This window comes from Mus musculus, chromosome 12 (assembly GCF_000001635.26).
Source record: "Mus musculus strain C57BL/6J chromosome 12, GRCm38.p6 C57BL/6J".
Classification (NCBI taxonomy): domain Eukaryota; kingdom Metazoa; phylum Chordata; class Mammalia; order Rodentia; family Muridae; genus Mus; species Mus musculus.
In genome coordinates, this window is record NC_000078.6 from 12805845 (window position 1) to 12831333 (window position 25489).

At 46.1% G+C, this 25489-nt stretch overlaps 1 long non-coding RNA gene across 1 annotated transcript; it reads left to right on the forward strand.

Moving 5' to 3' along the window:
- The first annotated feature begins 22205 nt into the window (after nt 1-22205).
- Gm35155 (predicted gene, 35155) lies at nt 22206-23404 on the forward strand. The gene is made up of 2 exons (NR_168469.1): nt 22206-22330; nt 23126-23404. It is a non-coding gene; the product is annotated as a predicted gene, 35155 (long non-coding RNA).
- The last annotated feature ends 2085 nt before the right edge of the window (nt 23405-25489 follow it).

The window sequence follows — 25489 nt, forward strand, 5'->3', positions numbered from 1 at the left end:
TATGACCCCACTGAGGTCCGTCATCAAATGTCTCTTCTCTCAGTGCTGCGTGCTGACCCAGCAGGGCCGACATGTCCACTTCAGTGAGTAACTCGGTTTCCTTAGGGAGGACTTCCGGATCCCTTTGCCACACAGAGGAGAATAGCACATAGGCTGTGGCTATTTTTCCCTAAATGTAGATGGAAAAAGTTCCCACTCCCTGGCAAAGCACTTCTGCAATATTGCCTCTCACCATGTAAATTTTATGAGCTGCCATGTGGGTGCTGAGAATTAAACCCTGGTCCTTTGGAAGAGCAGCCAATGCTCTTAACCACTGACCCATCTCTCCAGCTCCTTCAGGTCAGAGTTTTAAGAACTGAATGGGATGAGGCACTACGAGCACGAGAGTTGATGGCACAATATTATTTGCAATACTTTAAAAGGCAATGTACAGGGCTGGAGAGATAGCTCAGCAGTTAAGAGTACTGACTGCCTTTCCAAAGGGCCCTGCTTCAAATCCCAGCAACCACAGGGCAGTTTACTCTCACACAGACATGCTTGGAGGCAGACGATCAATGAAAACACACACAAAAAAAGGCAATGCACATAGTGACACAGCTTAGAGAGTCACATTGAAGGTTCAGAGCAGATGCCTTGGGACAGTTGCCTATGGAGAGAGGATCATGGGAATGTGAAAGGGCACTTAAACATAGAGGAACTTAGAACATACTGGCAAGAAGTAACTCTTGAGCTAAAGATGGAGCTCAGCTCTGTACACTGAGGCCCAGACACAGGGAGGAGAATCACATTAACAGAGGCTACAACTGCCTCCTGGGACTTATTCCTTATCTATCTCTCCTTCTAGACCAGTGGTTGGCTAACTCTGACTTATGAGCAGCCAATCCTAGTCTACCATTGTGTCCTGACAGTTTTGTTGCTGCCCAGCTCCAGCCTTGCTTAGCTGTTCCTGTAGCTGCTTTTGCCCTTCCTGTGGCAGAGGCAAGGGGCTGAGAACGAGGCTCTACAGCCTGCAACACTCAGCAATGTTTATGGTCTGACCCTTTACAGAAAACGCCACTAGTGCCTGCCTGTTCCAGACCAGAAGTTCCACAGTGGCAAGAGCCAGCTGGACAAGGGGAAACGAGTTCCTATGAGGGGAATAGACAAGGAAGAATGTAAACACGGGCATCCCTGCGCTGTGCTGAGCGGCTGACCATGAGTGGTAGCCCCCACTCTTCACATACACTGCGGACCCTTTGAGCCCAGGCCTGTATGCCTGTATGCCTGTATGCCTGTATGCCTGTATGCCTGTATGCATGCTTCTCTTCCTCTCCTTCTTCCTCTTCCTCTTCCCCTCCCCCCTCCCCCTTCTTCTTCTTCTGCCTCTTCATCTTAGAACACTTTCTTGACCATGCCTCTTCTCCAATAAGCTGTCCCATGTTTCCTCAATGAGACCTTCGCTGAGTGAGTGTAGGCTTACCCTAGATTCTGTAGACTTTATGTACTTTCCGATGGTGCACATGTGCTCTGGGCATTGTTCCTCCATTGCTCTGCTCTCTTCCCTAAGGCCAAACCTTCACAAGAACATGACCAAGTTCTACCTGACTCTAGGTTGCCAGGTCACAGGGTACAGCCTCCAGCACAGGGCAGATAGTTAGACTGGTTAGGTGGTGTACCCTGAAACTCCATCTTCCCAGAGCATTGGCATTACAGGCTAGTGTCACAACATCCAGATATTTCACATGGGTTCTGGGGAAATCAAACTCAGATCATCATACTTCTGCAGCAAGTCAGGAGGATGAGCCAAAATCATGAGAAGTTGGCCTGCCTGGGATATATAGTAAAACCCTATTCTGAGAAAGCAAGAGAAGAGAAGAAGAAAAGGGAAGAAGTAATAGGAGGTAGATGCCAAAAAAGGCATCTGGAATAACAAGATGTAGATGCTTTTCCCCCCAGGACATGGCTCAGACCTGACTTAGCCACATGAAGACTGTCCACTGAACAACTTGGATCTAGGAGCCAGCCTCAGGCCAAGCCAGCCCCTTCTGACAGTATAATCTATTCCCCACTGTCTTTCTGAGGTGACTTGCCTGCTGCATCTTTCTGGATAGACTCAATACATCCCATTCATAAAGAGAGGCCAGAACAGAAACTCATGGGTATCTAGCCTGTGCAGAGCATGCTCATCTTTTCCTGGATCCTGGAAGACAAGTTTTGACAGATGAAACCTAAAGATTCTGTTCTCTGCAGACCTCTGAGCCCATGAGCTGCTCACCTGTGAGACAACAGCCTACTCTTGTCTGTGAGAAAGACAGTATGAAGACCTGGTTACTGGAAGACTCCTAAAGAGTCCAATATCCAGACAAAATCACACACACCACTTCCTGTGCCCTTGGTCTCATGCTTGACAGCAAAGGATTTCTGGACAACTTTCTCAGCCCACGTTTATTCCTGAGGCAAAGCAGAATGTGATGGACCGCCCACATATGCTAAGCATGAGATGTTACAAGCTTATGATGACTATCCAAGACATTAAGATCCAGCAAAACATATCACTTGCTATCCAAGCTTGCCAGGAAGCACTTAACAGACTGGTGCAGCGGTTGCTGGGACTTCCATTCTAAAGGCACAGCTAGAATGACCGAATCAACAGAACAGAATTTCTTCGTAATAATGGAAACCAAGAGTCTGAAATCAACACATTAGTTGGGTTGGTTTCTCTCCTAAGGCCTTGACCCATAAGCTGTCTTCATTTTTACCCTGGGTATTTATTTGCAAGCACTGTGTGTGTGTGTGTGTGTGTGTGTGTGTGTGTGTGTGTGTGTGTAAGGATATACATGCTCACATCTGTACACATGCACATGTGTCATATGACATTTATATCAGATCTTCCTCAGTCACTCACCATCTTACTTTTTGAGACTAGGTTTCTCTCTCACACTGAGCCTGGAAGTCAGAGATCCAGCCACACTAGCTAGCTGCTGAGCCCTGGAAATCTACTTCCCCAGAGCTATCGGTATTATAGGCTAGTTGGGTCACACTGGTTCTGGGGGATCAAACTTGCATCATCATGACTTGGACAACAAACACTTTATCAACTGAGCCACCACCCAGGTATAGACTCTTATATGGACACCAATTGACCTTAGCCTTCCTAATGCTTCAACCCTCTAATACGATTCCTCATGTTGTGGTGACCCCCAGCCATAAAATTATTTTAACTGCTCCTTCATAACTGTAAATTTTGCTACTGTTATGAATTGTAATACATGTATCTGATATGTAGGATATCTAATATGCGACCCTGTGCAAGGGTCCTTCTATGCACAAAGTGGTGGTGACCCAGAGATTGAGAACCCTGGCTTAGGGTTTGTGTCATTTGAACTATCTTACGTGCATTAAAACCTCATCTCCAGATACAGTCACCTTCTGACTTCCCAGTGGTTAGGCCTGCCAGATGTGGATGGAGGGGACTGAGGTTCAGCTCAGCCACAGTGGCTGGGAAGAGCCTGGGCATGGGGACTAGATGGGAAACGTTAAAATTCTAGCACCCAACTCACTTTAAGAAGATGCGAGGGCAGAGATCCACACCCCTGTAATCAGAGGAGAACGTGATGATACAGCGTCAACCTCTAGGGTCACAGATAGGCTTCTTCTAGAACACCAGGGAGACTTCCTGATGAAGATGCCATCTAACACACTCTCTCACTACATCAGACGCACCAAAGGGCATCTCTCACCCTGGGGCCAGTGAAAGAGTGTCATGGGTTTCCTAAGGAATTGTATGGGTTATTCCGCCAGTCTTGGTTGCGCTCAAGCCACAGCTTCTTAACAGTGTGAACGGAGCAACTCGGTCTGTTCTCTAGGTCTGAGACGCCAGGACCAGGGGATCCTGGTGGACAGTATGAGAACCTATTTGATCGGATCACTGCTTTTTAGACTTGAATGGGCGAGTACAGATATAGCAGCTCTGGTTAACATGCAAATTCTGAACCAGCAGGATAAGGCCTGGGATTCTTCTCTTCTACCCTCCCGTTCTACCTCCCTCCCTCTCCCTCCCTCCCTCCCTTCGTCCCTTCGTTCCTTTGGTCCTTCCTTCCACCTGTATGTAGCCCCAGAATTCCTCCTATGATCCAGACGCTCATTTACACTGCCTCACCAGGCTGAGATCCATATTTCTAAAGAGCCCCTGGCCCAGGTCCTGGGGGTGACCCTTTGAATCAGAAGGGCCTCTGCTGCTTAATCCCCGAAAACATTTCCCCTGAACCAAAGTGAGTATATTTTAAAATTTGACAGACACATGCCGGTGGCCAGGCCACCGGCAAGGTTCCGAAGCCTCTGCGGTCCCAGGCATAGTGAGCCTTTAGTTTTGGATAGGAGCAGGGAGGAAGCTGGGGGTGGGGCAGGCTGGAAGAGAGCCTGGCTGTTTACGCAGGGCAGAGGCGAGTTTCCATGGTTAATAGCTGGCACCAACCTCCGGTGTCTGCCAGCTGCCTGCCCTCCTGGCCCGACAGCACCCAAGGCCAAGGGCAAGCCAAAACAGCCTGGGCAGCGGGTATATCTGACTGCAGCGGGCATTAGAGTCTGCATTGGCAGGAGCAGCCTGCTGGGTAAACATCATTCTGTGATAGGTTTTTTTTTTTTCCCTCTTCAAACAAGCTCTCTTCAGCACTAGCCACATAACCCTCCACAAGGCCTCTCAGTGCTGTTGACACAAAGGCACGAATGGTGTCATTCCAACCCAAAGATAAAAGGGACCCTCCCTCCCGTGGTGGTGGGCACTTCCTCCCGGGAGGAACACCAGCCATCAGGAAATTGACCAGGCCAGTCTGAGCCTCCTCTGAGGCGGAGCTTGGGGTTTTGTTATTTCTAGTGGATTGCTTTCTCCCCAAAGCTCCCCTTGTTTCATGCGGCTCGGTCAGCAGATATGTCAGCGGTAGACAATGGCCTCTTTCTACAGACAATGGTCAGCATGAGGAATGTCGAAGAAGGAAGGGCAGGGCTTCGTGTGGGACAATCTAGCTTTCAGAACCAGTGACCAAGTGGGTGCTGTAGGGAGGGTCCCGCAGTCCCCGGGCAGCCTCTTCAAAGAAGTCATTTATGGGACGGCAGCCCCACAAAAAAAAAAAAAAAGACCACCGTTATTGAGGCTGCTTGCGTGCTGTTCACCTGCATGCCAGAGGAGAATTGTAATACCTGCTCTGTCGGGCTCCAGGAGCACCTGTGACCACAAGCCCTGCGGAGCAGACTTTGTTTAATGAAAAAGCAAACAGCTATTCAGCCCTCCCCTCCAGAGCAGACCGGACCCAACCCTCCAGCCTGGGCCTCCACTGGGCAGTGTCAGAGAGAAGAAAGGACTTATTCACGGCCAAGGTGGAAATGTGCCTTCTCCTGGGGAATTGTGTAACTGTTTTGTAGTGGGATCGACTGCAGTCCTCAAGGTCTTTTGGAGGGGAGGGTATAAAAGAAAAACAGATAAAAGGGCAGAGGCTGGAGCCAGCACTGATTTATTCCCTGCTGAATAACTGTCCTACCAAAAGCCACAGCCCCATTGTCGCATCACCTGGTTGCCGGGCCTCCAGTCCTCTGCAGTGCTTAGGGAATGAAATGATCTCCTCTGCAGTGCTTAGAGAATGAAATGATCGCTCGGCCTGCAGGCATTTCTCTAGCCCAGTGGTTCTCAACCTATGAGTCAAGACCACACTGCGATCACATATTAGATAGTCTGCATATCAGATATTTACATTGTGGTTCATAACAGTAGCAAAATTACAGTTATGAAGTAGCAATGAAACTGCTGTTATGTTTGGGGATCACCGCACCGAGAGGAACTATTTTAAGGGCTCCAGCATTAAGAAGGTGGAGAACCGCTGCCCTAGCACAACACTTGGTAGATCACAGAACGGTGAGTAAAGGATTCTCGAGTGAATGAAATATTTAGGAATCTCTAATTCTTTTCCTCCCAGCATAAACAAGAAAAAAATGTCTTCCACAACGTAATGTTGCCTACGTTGTAAATTGCATCTCTTTTTTAAAAAATTATTGATTTATTATATGTAAATACACTGTAGCTGTCTTCAGACACATCAAAAGAGGACATCAGATCACATTACAGATGGTTGTGAGCCACCATTTAGTTGCTGGGATTTGAACTCAGGACCTTTGGAAGAGCAGTCAGTGCTCTTAACCACTGAGCCATCTCTCTAGTCCATAAACTGCATCTCTTAACTAGCTCTAGTGCTTTTCTAATAACCCCCATAAATCCCCAGTGTTTCCCCTGTCCCCCAACTTCACCCCTGCCACTGCCTATAATGTCTTGAACCAGGAATTGTTGTACAAGCATTAAGCCTTCACCCCAGACATCCCAACCGCCAGTTACCGAAAGACTTCCCCACCCTGGACTTTCTGTAGAGAGCTGTTGAGTCTCTGCCAAAGAATCTCACTTTTAGAGTTGGGTCCTCTTATGAAAAGCTGCCACTCAAGGCTCATGGCCCCATCAGATTACCTGCCACGACTACCTGCATGCGTTCCTGGAAGCAGGGACTGAGTCTGGCTTTCCACCACCTGCCCAGTGAGACTAAGGGGCTGCTCTAGCCTCCATCAACAGAGAATGAGAGGACCAGTGAAGTCCTGGGTAACAAAGCGCTGAAAGCACGATCCAAGAAATCCCTCAGTCCTTGGCAGAGGGACTATTGGTCCTCAACAGTAAGTGAATATTGACTCAATAAATGGGTAGATCTCTATTCATTTGCTAGATAACTTCACATGCATATAATAATAGGTCCCCCACTCATCGACTAGAGGGAATTTCTGAACAGCCATGTCTACCATGAGTCTCTGCTAATGGATGGTTATTAATCCAGGAGGCCACTCTCCAGCCCTTGTTTATCTTTGCCTGGGACCTTGTGCTTTCCTGGGACAATGCCACATTGTTTATAATGCATCAGTTGACATCTGTCTCATTGCCCTGCACTTGCTCTGGGTCTTCTGTTGCTCTCAGAAAGGATGAGCCCTCTAGCTTTACCACTAAATTCCTAGTAAAGATTAAGTCCAAAGGCGCCCACTGGAGTGCTGTTGTAAGGCCAGTGGGCCCCAGACTCTCAACAGCAGCAGCAGCAGCACTAGCAGAGGCAGCGGTGACAGGCAGGACTCATGTGTGTGTGCAGCCTCCCACAGACCCTGGGGCAGCATGGTCCCATCTGTTTCCCAGTTCTAGGTCAAATCAAGCTGAGAAAGGATCAGGCTTCACGTGACCTGAGATGGCTGGAGCATCTGGCTTCTCCCTCCCCTCCCCCACCCTCGGAAACAAGCTGCCTCCATTCCACTCTGTGGCCTCCAGGGATGCCATGCTTCCTTGTGACAATGAGCTTCGATGAAGTGTGACCCAATAGAAACCACAAGACAGACGCCACTTCCTTGAATCCCAGTCCAGTCACTTAGCTGTTGGACTTTGGATAATTACCCCATTGCCCTGTGCTCATTTAAATTTTTTTCCTATTGCTTACTCTGTAATATTGTTTTTAAAAAAAAAGTGGGGGAGATCTGATGGCCATTAGATTCAGCACATGGCAGATATTACAAATCTTCTTTGTTCCGCCTCCTAGCACAAGGAGGGGCACTATTTGGAGTGAAAGACCTTCAGCACTCCAGGAGTCAGGCCTGTGCTTTTTGATAACCCCCTCTGCTTACAAGAGAAAGGGCAGTGTGTCTAGGGTGGGATAGCCTTGGTTAGGGTGGGATAGCCTTGGCATTCCTTTTCTAAGGCATTTTCATCTCCAAACTGCATCAGCCATGTCCGCTCCTGTAGGACACAGTTCTTATGAACGGACATGTTGCTATGAATCTTTAGTTAACAAAACACCAGCAAAGCCTGCATTTGTAGATTCAGCTCTGTCTGCCCTTGTTTTCAAATCTCACAATAGAAATGCGGCTAAAAACGTATGTCAAAGCCTGGTGAAGAAGAGGAACATGAGGAGGTTTGACATGGAACCATGGGGTGGGCATTGTTGAAAGAAGCCGTATCTCAGGGATTCGTATTCTTGGGGAAATGTCATACCCTTTCACTGCTGAGCAGCTCGCTGCCTCTCCAGAACTCAAAGCCCACGAGACCTGTGTGCATTGACCCCCCTCTCCCCATGCCTGAAACGCAGGCCTATGTAAGTAGCCTGCCCCTTTTTCCAGCACCCACAACCCTGGGACCTGTGGCATGCTGAGATTTTCAAGTCAGTCTTTGCATAGAACCTCAGGGTCTTCATCGGTGGTTTCCTGTTGCTATAAGCACTCTGACTTTGTATTAAATCAAGAGTAGTACAATTCCAAAGAGACCTAGACTGCACTGTGAGGCTCTGAAACTTGTACAAGCTTCTCTGAGTGATTTCTTCTATCTTTCTGCATTAGTCCTATATATTCATTAGTCCTCAGGGAATCTTCCTGCCATGATATCTCAGATCTAGGTCTCCTGAGTTGAAGAACAACACATGACTTGTGTGAGCATACCCGGGCTCGAGAGAGGGAGGGACATCCTAGGAGCAATTCTTGAAGACTCAAGGGAGACCTGAGCATCAACTCACCTATGCTGGCTGTAATTACTATGGCATGGTGTGGTAGCACATGCCTTTAATTCTAGCACTTAGAAGTGTGAGTTAAAGGCCAGCATGGTCAGCAAAGTGAGTGCCAGGACAGCTAGGGCTACATAGTGAGACCTTACCTTGAAAGTAAGAAAGAAAGTGGGGAAAGCCAAGTTGAGGAAAGACTAGAAACCCCTGGGGGCCGCCATAAAGATGGTCCCGCAGAAGCAGCAGAGCACACACAGTTCTCATCTTTTTCCAATTAGTCCTTTGAAGCACCTCCCTTTGTCCCTCACTAATTGCTGGGTAATTGTCCACTTTAGCACTCTTACCAAGCCGGTAGGTATTGGAGAAGCATGATGACCTCTGGCCTTTGACCCAAGGTGATCTCTGCCAGGAGGACCCATGAAAGATTGATTTGAGCCGAGCTGAGTTAGACAAACAAGCCATTCAAATAAGCTTCAGATCTGGAGGCAAAGCAGGTAAAAATGTAAGCAACCTTTGTGACCTGGAATTTCCTGTTCCCGGGAAGTGATGGGCAACTTTCTGGTCTTTCCCTTTAGCCTAGTAGAACAATCAGTGAAGCATGGGGTGATGCACAGGTGAGCTGAGCTTGCACAATGCCCTTGAAAAGGAAACGAATAAGTCTTCAGCGCAGTTTGAAGCAATTACTCCCCCTTCCCCCTTGACTATTGGAGACAGGGACACACACTGAAGACCAGAATGGACTGGAACTCACTCTGTAGCCCAGGCTAGCCTCAAGCTCAGAGCAACCTTCCTATCTCAGCCTCTCAAAAACTGGGATTGCAGATGTGAGGTACCATGCCTAGGTCAACAACTGCTCTTACTAGCTCACTCTCTTTTCCTTGATCAGTTTCCTTCAAATTAGCCAGCCCACTTTGAAGAAGACCTTCTATATTAGAACTGCACATTTTAACTAATTTAATCCTCCAGTTCTCCATCACCTCAAGGCTGGAAGCTGTGTTTCACAGCTTCCAATAAGGCTGAGGTCAGTTGAGGAATTACTACATGAAGGGAATGTCACCCAGTGAGAACTCTGTGTGTGTGTGTGTGTGTGTGTGTGTGTGTGTGTGTGTGTGTGTGTCTGGTGAGATGGAACACAGACAGCAATACTGAGGTGACATTTCCAACTCTTCACAGCTCTTCTCCATTGTCCTTTCAATAACCCAGCATGGAAGACTCCAAGCTGGGACCTGCGGACCCCAACTCAGTCAGTCTACCACTGTGTCCAAGTGTATCCTCCAACTGCTAAGACAAGGAAGGTAGTGGCAAAGTCTAGTTTTGTTCGTTTGTTTCCCTGAAGTGATTTAAAAACTTTAAAGCAGAAGCAACAATAAAGGCCAGGAGTGTGGCTTGGTAGAATATTTGCCTAATGCATAAGATCCTGTCTTCAGTTCTGACAAGAGGAAAAAAAATAGAGAAGAAAAAATGAGTGGAGGTGGGGTTCAGTAAGGGCAAAATAATTGGAGACTAGGGAATTGATAGGTGATTGACTAGGGAATTGATAGGTAATTGACTAGGGAATTGATAGGTGATTGACTAGGGAATTGATAGGTGATTGAGAGCACTGGCCCATGGTCCAGAGGACAGGGATATCTAGCACTCACAATCTGTAGCTCAAATTCCAGGGTGTCTGGCCAGGCACTAGACAAGTACATGGTGCACAGACATACATGCAGGCATAACACACACACACACACACACACACACACACACACACATGGACATGCACATGCACATGCACATATAAATAAATAAATATGTTTTAAAAATTAAGGCAATAAATATGGAAAATTATTATAATATGGTAAGTAACTTAACCTATTTTGTATGATAACTTACAAAATCCAACTTTTAAAAAAAGCATCACTAATAATCCTACAATTTCCAAGCAGGGTGGTACATATTTTTGAACCCAGCACTTGGGAGCTAGATATAGGAAGATAAGAAGAAGTTCAAGGCCGTCCTTAGCTATATGAAAAGATCTTATATTTTTTAAAAAATGAAATAAAATATTAATAAAACAAAGATAAGAGGAAAAATAATAATCCTATAATCTATGTTTAATTTAAGGCCCTGGGTTCAATCCACAGTTTCAGAAAAAAGACAGAACTAAACAGAAAATTTCATCTATATTAGCTCTATCTAGTCCCCACAGACACATTCATTATTTGTGGATTTTAAGTTTGCAAATTCACCTCCTGGCTAAAAGGTTTTTGTAACCCCAAAGTCAACACTTGCCCACAGCACTAAAACAGTAATTCTCCATGAGCATAGAGTGCTGGGTGATCCAGCTGTTCTTGCACAGCTCACTCTCAGGCCCTTTGTCTCCATTCCGAAACTGTCAACAAGTAACCATCCTTTTACCTTTAGTGAGGAATCTTAGAAGGGCCACCAATATTTCAGCCTTGGAGACAAAGCTGGAAAGACATCTTCATACATGGAATGATATGCCCAGCTTATTGTGCTCCGCATCCCAGAACATCTGTGGTATGGACTTGACCTACAGTTTTATCTCAGTAATGTTTATTGGGTGAGCAAGTGAGTTAAGGTCGGACTGTAATGACCAGAGAGTGTCAATCCAACACAGCGACCTGGATGCAGTGTTCCATCACTGTGTGTTATGTGATGTGTCCGCATCAACTAACCACCTGTGCAACTAGCACTGTGCAAGTTTTATAACCTCACTTTACCAGGAAGGAAAATGGGACTTCCTAAAGTGTCATCATGCTAGAGCCTCCCTGGGATTCTGCCCTCGGTGCTGGAGATTGTAGGTATCTGCTCCTTTTACTGTTCCAGGCAGAGGCCATCTGTGGTCCTGATTCCAGCTGCATGGCTTCTGTGGTCACCTGATCAGTGTGAGCCAGCTCCAAGAACCTCCCATAAATCCCACAGGGGACACATAATCCCTGGGGCTCTGCTTTCTTCTCTCTGCCCACAATCCCGCCTCAGAGTGTCTCCTTTCGTTTGCTCTTACACACGTCTGGCATCATGGCTTTCTGTTTTCCAGTCCTGGGTTCTAGGCCTTTGTCATCTCTCATGGCCGGGTCCCTGGGTCCCTGTTTAACTGAAACTCATACCTGACTTAACCAAGGTATGGGAATAGAAACAAGGGTGTATATAGGGCAGAGAAGGACCTGGCTCTGCATAGTGTTCAAGGTGAAGTTTTGATCTGATCTCTTGATTTGAAGCAACTTGATTCAGGATAGAGGTGAAGCAATTTGAGGTGTTTTCTTCTTATTTATAGGAGAAATAATAAGAGGTCTAGGGATGTGGCTCAGTGCTTACTGTACCAGCATGAGGACCTGAGTCTGATTCCCAGCACCCATGTGAAAGCCAGGAGTACCAGAACACATACCATTCCAGCTCTGGAGCGGCAGACACAGGAGGATCCCTGGGGCTGGCTGGGCAGCCAGGCTAGCTGAATTATCAAGCTTTGGGTTCAGTGAGAGACCCCGTCTCAAAAACAAAACAAACAAAAAGATAGGGTGGAGGGTGATGGAGGAAGACCCCAAACATCAACCTCTGAATGAGGGAATGTGATGAGAGAAGGGTTGACTCATTCAAGAAGACATCTGGTGCCTTCTTACACATTTATTTAGACACTGAAAAAACTTCCCAGTGCTATTTGGGAACATGGAGGGGACACTAGCTCCACCTTACCCTTCAACAGGGCTCCTCTCTTCAGTGTTCCACAAAAAGTAGTTGGTTCACCACTTTCCCTGGCATCTCCAGCTACGACAAACTCAAAGAACTGTCCACTAAGCCAAAAATTTAAATCTTTTTTCACTTTAGAAGAAAGTGAAGTATATGTAGTATTGTTTGCGCATGCGTGTAGGAGGTACATACTTGTGTCCACCCATCTGAGGCCAGGAGTGCTTGCCTTTGTCACTCTCAACCTTATTGCCTTGAGACAGGGTTTAGTAGGGAACTTGAAGCATGGCATTTTAGGTAGGCTGGCTCAAGATCCACTGGTCTCTCTTCCCCAACACTGGGATTACTGCCATGTCTGGCTTTCTTTATACATAAGTATTGGGTTTGGACTTAGATCCTCGAGACTGAGCAAACAGTAAGCATTCCCACTGACCATCTTCTAAACCCCTAACTTCTAACCTTCTACTGGAAGCTTGGGCTTTTGAGATTCTGGAAGATGCAGTTATGTTATTACATTATTATTACATTACCATAACAATGAATGGTTATTCGACAGCAACAGCAGCAAGCACTCAGTAAGCATTGATGGATATTGTAGTGTGTCTGTTACCTTTATTGTTGCTGTGATAAAACACCATGACCAAAAGTAACCTATGGAAGACAGGGCTTATTTGGCTTGTGGTTTCAGATAGGTAAGAGTCCACCATGGTGTAGAATCATGGTAGCAAGTAGCAGGCATGGTGGCCACAGCAGGAAGCTCACATCTTCAAACACAAGCAAGAAGCAAAGAGAGCAAGCTGGAAATAAGGGGGGAATTTAAACTCCAAAACTCTAACCCTAGCAGTGACACATGCCCTCCAGCAAGGCTGTAGCATCCAAACTTCCCCAAATAGTGGAACCAACTGAGGACCAGCTATTCAAATGCCTGCCTGTGCCGATAGGGGATATTTTTCATTCAAACCACCAGTTAGTCATAGTTCTTCCGGATCAGCTTGTCTGGTTTTCATGTAATCTCTACATCAGCCCTATGAGACAATGTAAGTGTTGTCTTTATTACACAGACGAAGTACTTAAGAAATAGGGACAGAAAATAACTCCCCCAAGATCACAGAGCTAGGGCATAACCGATCTAGGATTAGAACCCTGACTGTCTGGCTCTAAGCTATGCATCCTAATTTCTGTATTCTCCTCCCCTTTGGAAGCAGATGGGGATGTAGACTGATACAACTCTTGATAGGTGATATATTCACTCATTTGCATACATTGTCCCACTGCTATGGACAGCCCTAAAACAAAGGCAAGTAAATGTCCCTATTTTATAAGAAATCAAACCTAGGCCACACTCTCCATAAGGTACATGCCATGTATATCATAACTTGGCCACTGGGACATCAAGGGTATATCACACATTAGGTGACTGGGACTCAGACACTTATTTCTGTCTATGTTACACATTTTCTAGGGATGGTTCAATAAATCCCTAGAAATGTCAAGAAGCCTTTTTTCCTCTTCCATGATCTTGATTTCCTCAGTTTGAATCCAGAGACAAGATTAGAATCCTAAAATCCCCCTTGTCTTAGTCAGAGTTTCTGTTACTATGAAGAGACACCATGACTACAACAACTCTTATGAAGGAAAACATTTCATTGGGCTGGCTATGTTTAAGAAGTTTAGTCCATCACTGTCACGGTGGTAAACTTTGCAGCGTGCCAGCAGATATGGTGCTGGATAAGGGACTGAGAGTTCTACATCTTAATCCACAGGCAGCATGAAGTGAACTGTGAGCCACTCACTACTAGGCGGGCTTGAGCTTCTCAGACCTCAAAGCCTACCTCCAGTAACCCATTTCCTCCAACAAAGCCCCGCCTACTCCAGCGAGACCACACCTCCTAATAATGCCACTCCCTAGGATCTTAAGGGGATCATTGTCATTCAAACTATCATGCTCTTTTACTGCTGGCAGGGTCCTATTTTTAGGTGAAGACTAGTGGAGAGGAGGAGGAAGGGTGGAGAAAGGAGTGAGAGGGAGGGAGATGAGTGAGAAGGTCAGTTGTAGGAGAGAGCCTATAGCAAGCAACCCTATGCTTTGGAACCACGAAAAGGCAAGAGAACCCAGATTGGACATAAAAAGGCAGGTTGGGAAGATGCCAAGTCAGGCCCAGCCCTCCCCCCCTCCCCATTATCAGGATATAATCAGGATATAGCTCTCAGCTACCTCTCCAGCACCATACCTGCTTGTTCTCCATGCTCCCCATCATAATGATAATGGACTAAACCTCTGAAACTATGAGCAAGCCCCAGTTAGGTGTATTCTTTTATGAGCTGCCATGGTCATGGTGTCTCCTCACAGAAATGAAACAGTGACCGACCTCAGTGTGATTCATGTTCAGTGGGAGACCCTGTCTCAAAATCTACTGTGGGGAGTCACTGAGGATGACAGCTGACATTAACCCTTAGCTTCCAAATGTGCAGACCCATAGGGAGAGGGAGAAGAAAGGAAAATGGAAGGTGGGGGTGGGGGAGAAACAGGAGAAAATGAAAAGAAAGTCTACAGATAGTGTCAGATTCTGTTCTCTGCCTCAGTGAGTAGAACATCCTATATAGATAGCCCTCTCCAGCTTCCTGAAGAGTTTAAGAGCCAGCTTTACAAGTGATGCCTGCAGGCAACAGAAGGAAGTAGCAAATACATATGCACCTTTAACCTCACCCATAATAACCCCAAGGCCTTTATACCACCTAGCAAGCACTCTTGCTCCCTATGCCATCCTATACCTGTACCTATACCTGTCCTATGCCTATAGCAGCCTATACCTATACCACCCTATACCTACACCTATACCACCCAACAAGCATTCTTGCTCCCTATACTACCCTATACCTGTACCTATACCTACACCTATACCTACACCTACACCTACACCTACACCTACACCTACACCTATACCTATACCTATACCTATACCTATACCTATACCTATACTACCCTGCAAGCACTGTTGGCTCCCTATACCACCTTATACCTGTACCTATACCTATACCAGCCTATACCTATACCACACTATACCTACACCTATACCACCCAGCAAGTACTCTTGCTCCCTATACCACCCTATACCTGTACCTATACCTACACCAGCTTATACCTATACCTATTACCTATACCACCCCGCAAGCATTCTTGCTCACTGTACCACCCACCCTATACCTACACCTACACGTATACCTCCCAGCAAGCATTCTTGCTCCCTAGTTCTTTTGTGACAGCCACACTCAAAAGAGTCTCACCAAGTGACTACCGGAGTGGGGGTAGGAGTTGGGGCTGTCCCGAGCCACCACTGGAGCATGATACTGCACCTGGAGAGCAGATAGAGTCAACCGCGCTAGGCATAAGCCTCCTCACCTGCCACCTTGGCTTGCTGCTGGGACAATGCTGAGAAATTCCTGCTTTGTGAGGATGCTGTGGTTTGGGCTTCCGCCACAGCACACCTTGCCAAAAGCCATCTCAGCACAGTGCGCACGGTGAAGTGGCTGGGCTCAGAGTCCTCAGTTTACAGCCAGGGTAAAAGCAGGTGCTTCCTCATTGTCTCCCCTTCTGCTCCTCTAAGGAGGAAGCCATCTATGCCTGTGAGGCAGCTGTGGTTGCTAAGCACTTCCTGGGCCCTCCCGCCCAGCTGGTGAGAGCTCTTGGTGGGATTAGCATGGGAAAGTCAAAGCTGAAAGCCACCTTTTCTTTATCATACATATGAACTTGACACAGTAGGGCAGCAAACGTGAGAAACCCGCCATCCTGGCTCAGCGCCTAGTCTATCCTTCAGGTAGCTGTCTTGGCCTACAAACTTGGGAGTCAGATTAAGATACCAGTCTACAGCCATACATCCTGGCCCAGCTCGCTGCCCCGTCAGACTGGAGCTTTCATCTACTGGACTCTTGTTGGCTACTGCTGGCCCAACTCTAAAGATGAATGGATACAGCTCTACGTTAATGTCAGAAGAAACAGCAGAGCCTAAACTCACCTGTCCCAACTCACACCTTCTATCAGGTGGACCCAATCTCAGAATATACACCTCTACCCACAACCTCAGGAAAGGGTACCCGGCATAAAGATGGACTGAAAGGAGAGGATCTCGTGTCCAGCCAGCCTTCCCTCATAGCTATAGCTATTGTTTTTACGGAATAGGGGAAGGAATACTAAATCAAACAAATCAGCTAACAAACATAAGGCTGCTCCTACCCACTCTCAGAGGGAACAAACCATCAGCTAATGGTCACTCTCCCGCTCCCTTAGCCCTCCACGATGTAGTCTCCATGGTGCCTGCTTACCTGGGTGCAGGCATTGCCTAAGAAGGATGTGAGGACTTGGCCCTTTTGACAAACTGTTGCATCCCAGCGGGGCTTCCACAGGGTCCCTTTCTGCAGACAGCTGCTGAGACACTTGAGTCCAGAGCGTACAAAGGTCAAGGTGAAATGTAACTGAAATACTGAGGACACAGACACACACACACACACACACACACACACACACACACACACAGAGAGAGAGAGAGAGAGAGAGAGAGAGAGAGAGAGAGAGAGAGAGAGACCAGTGTGAAGCTTCCTATTGGGAGGGGCGAGCAGCCAGGCAAAGCTTTCTTAACTCAGAACTGTGGATATTGGGGAAGGTGGACCAGCATCCAAGCAACTCATGTCAGTGATTTGGGTTACACAATGATGTCAGCCAGGGCCAAACCAGAGACCAAAGGATGGAGGGAGAAGAGTGACTCCAGTCCTCAGAATCTCTCATCATCTGTTGCCTCTTGCAAGTATCAGGCAGACATAGATTAATAGCAATCAACAATGAAACTTCAGCATTTTAATGAACTTGGTCAGAGGAGTGTGCCTTCTATTTTTAACTGGCCCAATTTCTCCTTCATATCACATGACTCCTATTGTCTTGGCTTAGAATTATGAGACGGAGAAGAGGAATGGGTCGGGAGGCAGGGGGAGGGTGAAATTGGGCCACACTTTCTAGTTCAGTAAGGTGATGAACTCCCCACCAAATGTGCATTTCCTCTTTCATTTGAATTTTGCTAAATAACCTTAGAGGAAATAGTTCCTTTTTTGCTGCCTTCTGATTCTATTTAAAGAAGCCAAAGGCATCTAAGTGACCTTACTGAGGCCACATGCGACTTTCTGATATAAATAAATTGCTTTGTAAAGTATGTCAATGCTTAATGTTTTATGCTTATGGAGGTTGGGGAGGTTCAAAAACTGCTTGGTTTGGAGATGTGATGGCTTCTGACTTTTTTATAGTTCATACATGAGTTTCTCCTGTATTGGATAGCAGTGTGGAAGGATAAATGAGTATTACCTTGGGATGAACCTGTACTTTGTTCTTATGTGCCAATGTGGAGTGGCCTAGGCAGGTGTCTCGGTATGTACATGATGTAGATTTTGTCTCATGTGACATGCTTCTTCAGTTTCTATGAATGAAGTCTTTTGGGGTGATTGTCAGTGTCTTGGTGACAGTGTATACTTATAGTTCACTATCCCCAAGAGAAAGAATGTCAAAGCAGCTGCATGTAATGTCCCACACTGATCACATCACTTAGGAGTAAGAGGCCAGTGGGACTGTTGAGGTCCAGGCCAGACTGGTCTACAGAGTGAGTCCTAGGACAGTCAGGCTTACACAGAGAAACCTTGTCATCATGTCTGAATAAATGAAAAGAAAGGAAAGAAGGAAGGAACAAGAAAGGAAAGAAGGAAGGAATACGGAAAAATATCAAAGTAATGCCTTAAAATTCAATGGTCGGAGAGAGTCTGTATCCTCCCATAGAGACACTTACACGTCCGTGCTTACCATTCCTTATTCACAACAGCAAAGAACTAGAAACAGCTGTTGTGCCCAATAGCAGATGCCCGGGTAACAAAATGTGTCACATATACAGAATAGAATTTTATTCGCCTCGAAAGAAAAATGAAACTTTCAGAAAACTGATGAATCTGGAAATTGTTTTCCTAAGGTAACCCAAATTCAGAAAGATAAATAGCTCATGTTTTTCCTCATATTCAGAATTTTAACTTTAAAGTTTGATATGGGTTTGAGCTTGGGTGAAGGTCGCAAGAATAGGAACTAAACCATGAAGGGAAGAGAGGGGACTTTAGAGGAGACTAATGGGATGCATGAGACATGGACATGAACCAGAAACCCCTGGGCATGGAAGGGCACAGGGAGAGGCAGGAGGAGAGGGGAGAGGGCTCAAGCAGAAGGGTGGACAGAACGAGGGGAGAGTTTCATCAGAACACCCCTCGCATTTCACATTCATGTTGAAAAATTAAAAAGTTTAATTGGGCAAACTGACTCTGCCACCCAGTAATCAGAATTGTCCAAATTTAGTCTGTCCTAAAAAGTGAAAAGCTGGCTAAGAAAGGTGATATCTATGGGGGAACAGAGCACATGTCATATACATGCCACCATACATGTCTGCTCCTGACTTTGGACTTGTGTGCTCAACCCTGTGTTTCCCAGACCAGACGCCAATGGACCCCGAGGTCCACAGCCGCTCTGTGGAAATACGGAGGATGGCTCATGTTTTAGGGACTTGCTGGGCATCTGTGGGATCCTTCATAATTAAAGCCCTGGGATGTCTTCCTTGTCTCAGCGTTCCTGTGAGTCACCTTCTCTTCTGTGGCATCCACCCAGAGTAGAAATCACCATGGAGCAAACCCATGGGTGACGATGCCCAGCCAGAGCCCAAGACAGAAGAAGGTGCACAATGGTCAGCAGGCTCATGGGTCTGGATAGTTGTCAGGACTTAAGGTTGGAGAAATGAAAAAATGGGAGGGTGGTTTGTTCACTTCTGGAATCTCAGCCCCCCCCCCCCCCCCCGCCCCAGAAGACTGGACAAAGGACATGGAGCAGCTAATATAAAGCCTGGGGTGGGGCCTTAAATGAACAAACAAACAAACAACAAAAGTAGTCATTCTTTCCACTTATGGATTTTATTATTTCTAATAGTAACTAATTCTCTTTTAGGAAATAAGTATTCAATAAGTTTCTGACCGTGTTCTCTGCCTTCTGGTTGAACACTAGTATTAAAAACCAAAACAAGTGCCAGGTGTGGTGGCGCACGCCTTTAATCCCAGCACTCAGGAGGCAGAGGTGGGCGGATTTCTGAGTTTGAGGCCAGCCTGGTCTACAAAGTGAGTTCCAGGACAGCCAGGGCTATACAGAGAAACCCTGTCTCGGAAAAAAAAAAAAAAAAAAAAAAAAAAAAAAAAAAAAAAAACAAGCAGAAAGTGTTACTTTTGGCGTTGGCCTACTATGAACCAGTCCTACTATGGGCCTTTCAGCCTCCTGCTATTTTGCAGTACAATGATAACAGCTGTCAGGATTGTGGGTTTGTTTGTTTGCTTGCTTGCTTTTTTGTTTTGTTTTTTATTTTTTATTTTTTGGTTTTTTAAGATAGGGTTTCTCTGTGTAGCCCTGGCTATCCTGGAACTCACTCTGTAGACCAGTATGGCTTTGAACTCAGAAATCCACCTGCCTCTGTCTCCCAAGTGCTGGGATTAAAGGCATGCGCCACCACTGCCCAGCCTGTTTGCTTGTTTTTAAAAAGAGAGAAAGAAAGATAATAAAAAGCGAACAGGAGGCACAGCTGAAGTTCTGGCCCAAAGTGCTCTTTAGGAAGTCAGTTCTCTCAGGCTGAGTTTGGGATAGGATTGTAGCTCAGTGGACAGAAGGCCTCTAGTGTGAAAAGTCCTGGCTTCCATGATCCTCAGTATCACAAACGGACAAGGGAAAAGATGCTTGGGTTCATTTCTTCATCTCCTATGAACATAAGCCAAGTGTAGTGATTTGCTCCAAATGAAAACTGTCTAATACAATGTGTGAAGATGATGCTGTGTGGCTTTCCAGGCTAGGTGGAATGGGCTACTCATCGGTAGCCTGCTTCTCTCTGGGACACTCATACTGGGAACACGGCCATCAGGCTGGGATGGAGCCCCAGATGCTCCCACGGAACCCATCTGCTCCACATGGGAGGAATTGAGGCACTCCTCCCAACCGGAGCCATCCAACTGCCAGCATCAACCACCAGGCCTGTGACCAAGCCGGTCTTGGGATGCTTCTACACCCAACCTTTGATTTTATTTTTTAATTTCTTTATTTTATTGTTTTATGTGTACAAGTACTTGGCCTGCATGTGTATGTGCACCGTGTTTGTGCCTGGTGCCCAAAGAGAGCAGAAGTCTCGGTTTATCCCCTGGGACTAGAGTTACAGACTGTGTGACCCACACTGTGGATGCTGGGAACAGAACCTGGGGCTCCAGATTCCCAACCTTTGATCCTTGCCGCAAAGTCCCTGGCATCACAGGGTAGACACAGTCTATTCCCTAAACGTTGTGAGCCAGAGAGAGGCCACACTGGAAAGGGCATGGGCAGAAACAATGTGTCTTAGTGTTCTATTGCTATGAAGAGACACCACAACCATGGCAACTCTTATAGAGAAAAACATTTCATTGGGGCTTGCTTACAGTTTCAGAGGTTTAGCCCATTATCACAGCAGGGAGCATGGAAGCATGCCTAAGGAGGAGCTGGGAGTTCTACACCTGAAACTGCAGGCAGCAGGAAGGACACTGCACCTGACTTGGGTCAGATTCAAAGGAATCTCCAGTGACACATTTCCGTTTCCAACAAGGCCACACCTACTGTTGTGTTTTATAAAAAAAAAAAATATGTTTGGTAGAGCGAGGTATGGTGAGGTGGGAGGGGTGCCTTGGTGGGCCCATGCTGAGGCATCCCTTGCTCCTGAGGTACCAGCCTTTCGACAGGTATAGTATAGAATAGAGTTTATTTAGGGCATGGGAAGGGGAGTTGAAAGGGGAGGAGAGTGGGGGGAGAGAGAGAGAGAGAGAGAGCAGGAATACATGGAGGGAGAGGGGGAGAAAAAAGGGGAAAGAGAGGGAAAGGGGTCAAGGAGAGAGGAGGGTCAGAGAGAGCAAGGAGGGGCCTTTGATAATAAGTCCGGCCTTCTTGGCTATTGCCAGGTAACTGTTGGGAGGAACCTAGAAAGAATGCCAACACCTTCCCCAACAGCCACACCTTCCAATCCCTGTCAAGTATTGTCACTCCATACCCACCAAGGATTCAAGTAAAGGGATCTCTGGGGGCCATTTATATTCAAACCCACACAGGGAGTTGAAGTCTTGTATCTTTACTTTGTTGGCTTAACCCCAACCTCAGCTTTTCCATTTGCCGTTTTTGAGATGCTGTGGAGCTAAGAAAGCGGTGTTTACAAGGCATGAAAAGACTACAGGTACTTAGTCTGGTATAACATGTAAGCGTTCTCAGACAATCCGGGCTGTCTGTGGGTCTGAAACAGTTTCTTCTGTGTATATAGATGATCTATTCTCTGCCTGCCTGGAAATGCCTAGCAAGAGTATTAGTCCCTAGAACGGGACAAGAAGAAGATAAATAGCCCCGCCTACTCCAGCTGCCTGGAATATCCACCTCCAACTCCGCCCTCCCTCTGGTACTCCACCGGAAGCTTTAGGAGGCTGCAGAGGGCTATGTGCTACTGGCCAGGCTAGGCATGTAGAAAGTGTTTCAACATGGTAACTCCCCTCTAAGTCTATTCTCCGGCTTCCACCAATGTGGCACTTAGCTAAGATAAAATAATGTACAATGTTTAGCTCCGGGAGCAAAGGGCTACAACTACATCAGACATCCCTCGAGAAAGCCCATCCCTTCTCTCCCAGGCCTGGCCTCACCCGGCACAAACAGAAGCCGAAGGGGAAGGTCCAATTATTCCACGGAGATTTCGCTACTGTATTGACAAAACTCAGCATTAATTCCCAGAAAGCATTCAGGCCCTGGGGTGGGGGTGGGTGGTGGAGGAGGGAGGCGGGAGGGGCTGGCTGTGTAACTGGGTGAGAGTCAGCCTCTTTTCAGCTGAGTCTGACCTACTTTAATGAAATCAGGTCATCTGTGAGCTCTTCATTACCCTCAGACTAAACAGGACCCAACAGAGCAGCCAGTGTCCCTGGACTTTTTGAATCCTGATCATTCGAATTGTGACATTTCGATGTTGGGTCTTAATGTGGGCTGACTTCGCGGCCTGAGCCCTTGCAAGGTAGGAAACAGTCAGGGCTGAAGGCAGGGAGGTAAACAGAGGGATGGTGTTCAAAGCATATGCACACAAAGGCTGGGCAAACACCCCAGGTCCCCAGCCTGCATCCTCAGGGGTACCAGGAGACAAAAGGAAACTCTGGTGTCTGTGACCATAGTGGCTGATGGATGGATGGAGTCTACCTATTATCTGCCGCCTTCTCAGACCAAACTCGCTGTTTCAGCAGATCTTAGAGGCAGGAGGCGGGGTTGGAGGGAAATGAAATTGTCAGTTTAGGACTGGCAGAGGATTCAAGGGCAAATTGCTCTCTAGCAACAATTGCAGAGGACAGGGACAGTTACCTCTCTTGAGACTGTCCTTGGGCTGGTGACGGCTTTATTTAAACTCAGTGCCCAATGTGCATTGTCTGGAAGCCAAAGCCTGTGGCCTGGGGCGGGGTGGGGGTGGGGTACTGGAAGCAATCTTCCTTCTCTCCAGTGAATTGATAGTTACAGAAGTAGACAATAGTCTGAGTGCCCAGTTCCTATCAGGAGAGCCACAAACTGACATACACAGAAAATGCAGGATACTCTGTGAGAAAAGAGTATAACAGAATTTAACACACAATTAACCAGAAATCCATGTGTGTGTGTATGTATGTATGCATGTATGTGTATACACACACAGCCTTGCATACAGGTATGAAGTTAGAAGTTGACAAAGAATGTCTTGCTTTATCTCTCCCATTTTATTTCTATTATTATTATTATTATTTTGAGTAGTTATAACAAGAGTCTAATGGAACTCTCTCCTTTTCAGTGACATTGGCTGGCCAGCGAGTCCCTGGAGTCTGCTGTCTTCACCGGCTGTCACCACTGGGTTACAGCTGTGTGCAACTGTGCTCAGCTTTTACATAGATGCTTGGGCTCTACACTGAGGTTCTCAGGCTTGCATGAAAGCACTCATCACCCACTGAGCCATCTCCCCAGTCACAGATCAGTTATTCGTTAATAAAAACTTATGTAGTTTTATATGTAGAGGAAATTTATTTTCCCAGCATACACATGACTTGTTAATAAATATTGTATTAAATTGTGATGAAGGATTCTTGTTTAACAACACACATGTTAAAACTTTTTATTTTAACTCAAAAAGAAATCCTACAGTCCAAGAGGTGGTGGCACAAGTCTTTAGTCCCAGCACTCAGGAAGCAGAGGCAGGTATATCACTGAGTTCGAGGCCAGCCTGGTCTACAGAGTTCAAGGACAGCCAGGGCTACATGGAGAAATCTTGTCTCAGGGGTTGGGGGAGAAGGAAGGAAGGAAGGAAGGAAGGAAGGAAGGAAGGAAGGAAGGAAGAAAGAAGAAAGAGGAGAAGAGAAGAGAAGAGAAAAGAAAAGAGAGAACTTAAGAAAGAAAGAAAGAAAGAAAGAAAGAAAGAAAGAAAGAAAGAAAAGAAAAGAAAAGAAAGAAAGAGAAAGCAAGCAAGCAAGCAAGAAAGCTAAGTAAAACAAATCTAGGTGAGGCCCATCAGGGAGATGTAAGAAGTCCCTGAGCTATCTTTTTTTTCTCCCTTTTTCAACCTTCTTCCACAAGATATCAAGGTCCAGCATAGCCCAGAGAAAAATTAGGGCCTATAATTTGAAAAGCAATGACCTACTCTCTCCAGGCCTAGAAAGGTGACATGCCCCATCACCTGTGAGAGACAGAAATGACATTGGTTTGGTCCACTGAGGTTCCTTGAAAAAGCTACACCTCTGCTGGCTATCCTATGGACTGACTGTAAAGTGCTAGAATGTTGCAAATTAAAAGCCAAATTTGTGGGGGCGGAGAAAGATCAGATAGACAGACAGACAGACAGATAAACTAAATAAAGCAAATCTAGGTGAGGCCCATCAGGGAGATGAAAGAAGTCTCTGAGCTATCTGTTTTTCCCTTCTTGAACCTTCTTCCACAAGATATCAAGGTCCAGCATAGCCCAGAGAAAAATTAGAGCCTATAATTTGAAAAGCAGCTCAGCAGTTAAGAGCACTGAGTGTTCTTCCAGAGATCCTGAGTTCAATTCCCAGCAGCCACATGGTGGCTCATGACCATCTGTAATGGGATCAAATACCCTCTTCTAGTGTGTCTGAAGACAGACAGCTACAGGGTATGTACTTATAAATTAAATAAAATCAATCAATTAATCAATCAATCAATCAATCTATTTTTTAAAGGCAAATTTATCTTGGGCTCTCTTTAGTATCTTTAATAGACATTCATATCCTCCCTTTGTGTCTGATCCAACATCACCTTTTTATTATTAGGTGAAATAGCAGACCACTGGCTCTCTATAACCCTAAATCTATGGATGTCACTAAATAGTACCAAAAAGTATATATATATATATATCATAGCAGAGTTGTAGAGAAAATTTAATCCAGTAACTTGTCTGTCCTGGCAAGCAATCACATCCAAAGACCTTCTAGAGCTACGTGATACAGCTATAAAGCAGATGTGCCCTAGATGACAGTGTGATCTAGCTGGAATACAGATAACCCCTTAGTTCCCACTTTTAATCCCAACAATGTAGAGGTAAGGTTAGTGTGTGAAAGGAAGCTCCCATGTTTGAAAGTGATGTCTGATTGAGAGCAGGCAGTTTCAGCTGAGTGCAAGCAATGCAGGGGGAGTTTATTCAGCAGTAAGTCTCCCGGGCCACAAGTACAACTGAAAAGTTACCTTTACACAGAGCCTGTAACTCACCTACCTACCTAATGTTTCCACCGATGTATCGGACAAGCATATTAACTTCTTACTTTCTTTTGTTATGGGACTATAAAAAATTTGTGTAACTGTTTCCACACGGGAATGAGTGATCTGGATCAAGTCTTGCTTTTAAGTGACGGTCACTTGCTTTTATTTTGGGTGCCTATTTTGTAAAGACAAAGCAGCAAGCAGTTGGAAATTATCAATGTCACTCTGAAGTGCCTGCTAAGTGTCTTTTTGTTTGTTTGTTTGTTTGTTTGTTTTTCGAGACAGGGTTTCTCTGTGTAGCCCTGACTGTCCTGGAACTCACTCTGTAGACCAGGCTGGCCTCTGGAACTCAGAAATCTGCCTGCCTCTGCCTCCCGAGTGCTGGGATTAAAGGTGTGCGCTGCCACGCCTGGCCTGCTAAGTGTCCTTTACTGGAATTGCAATCAATTTT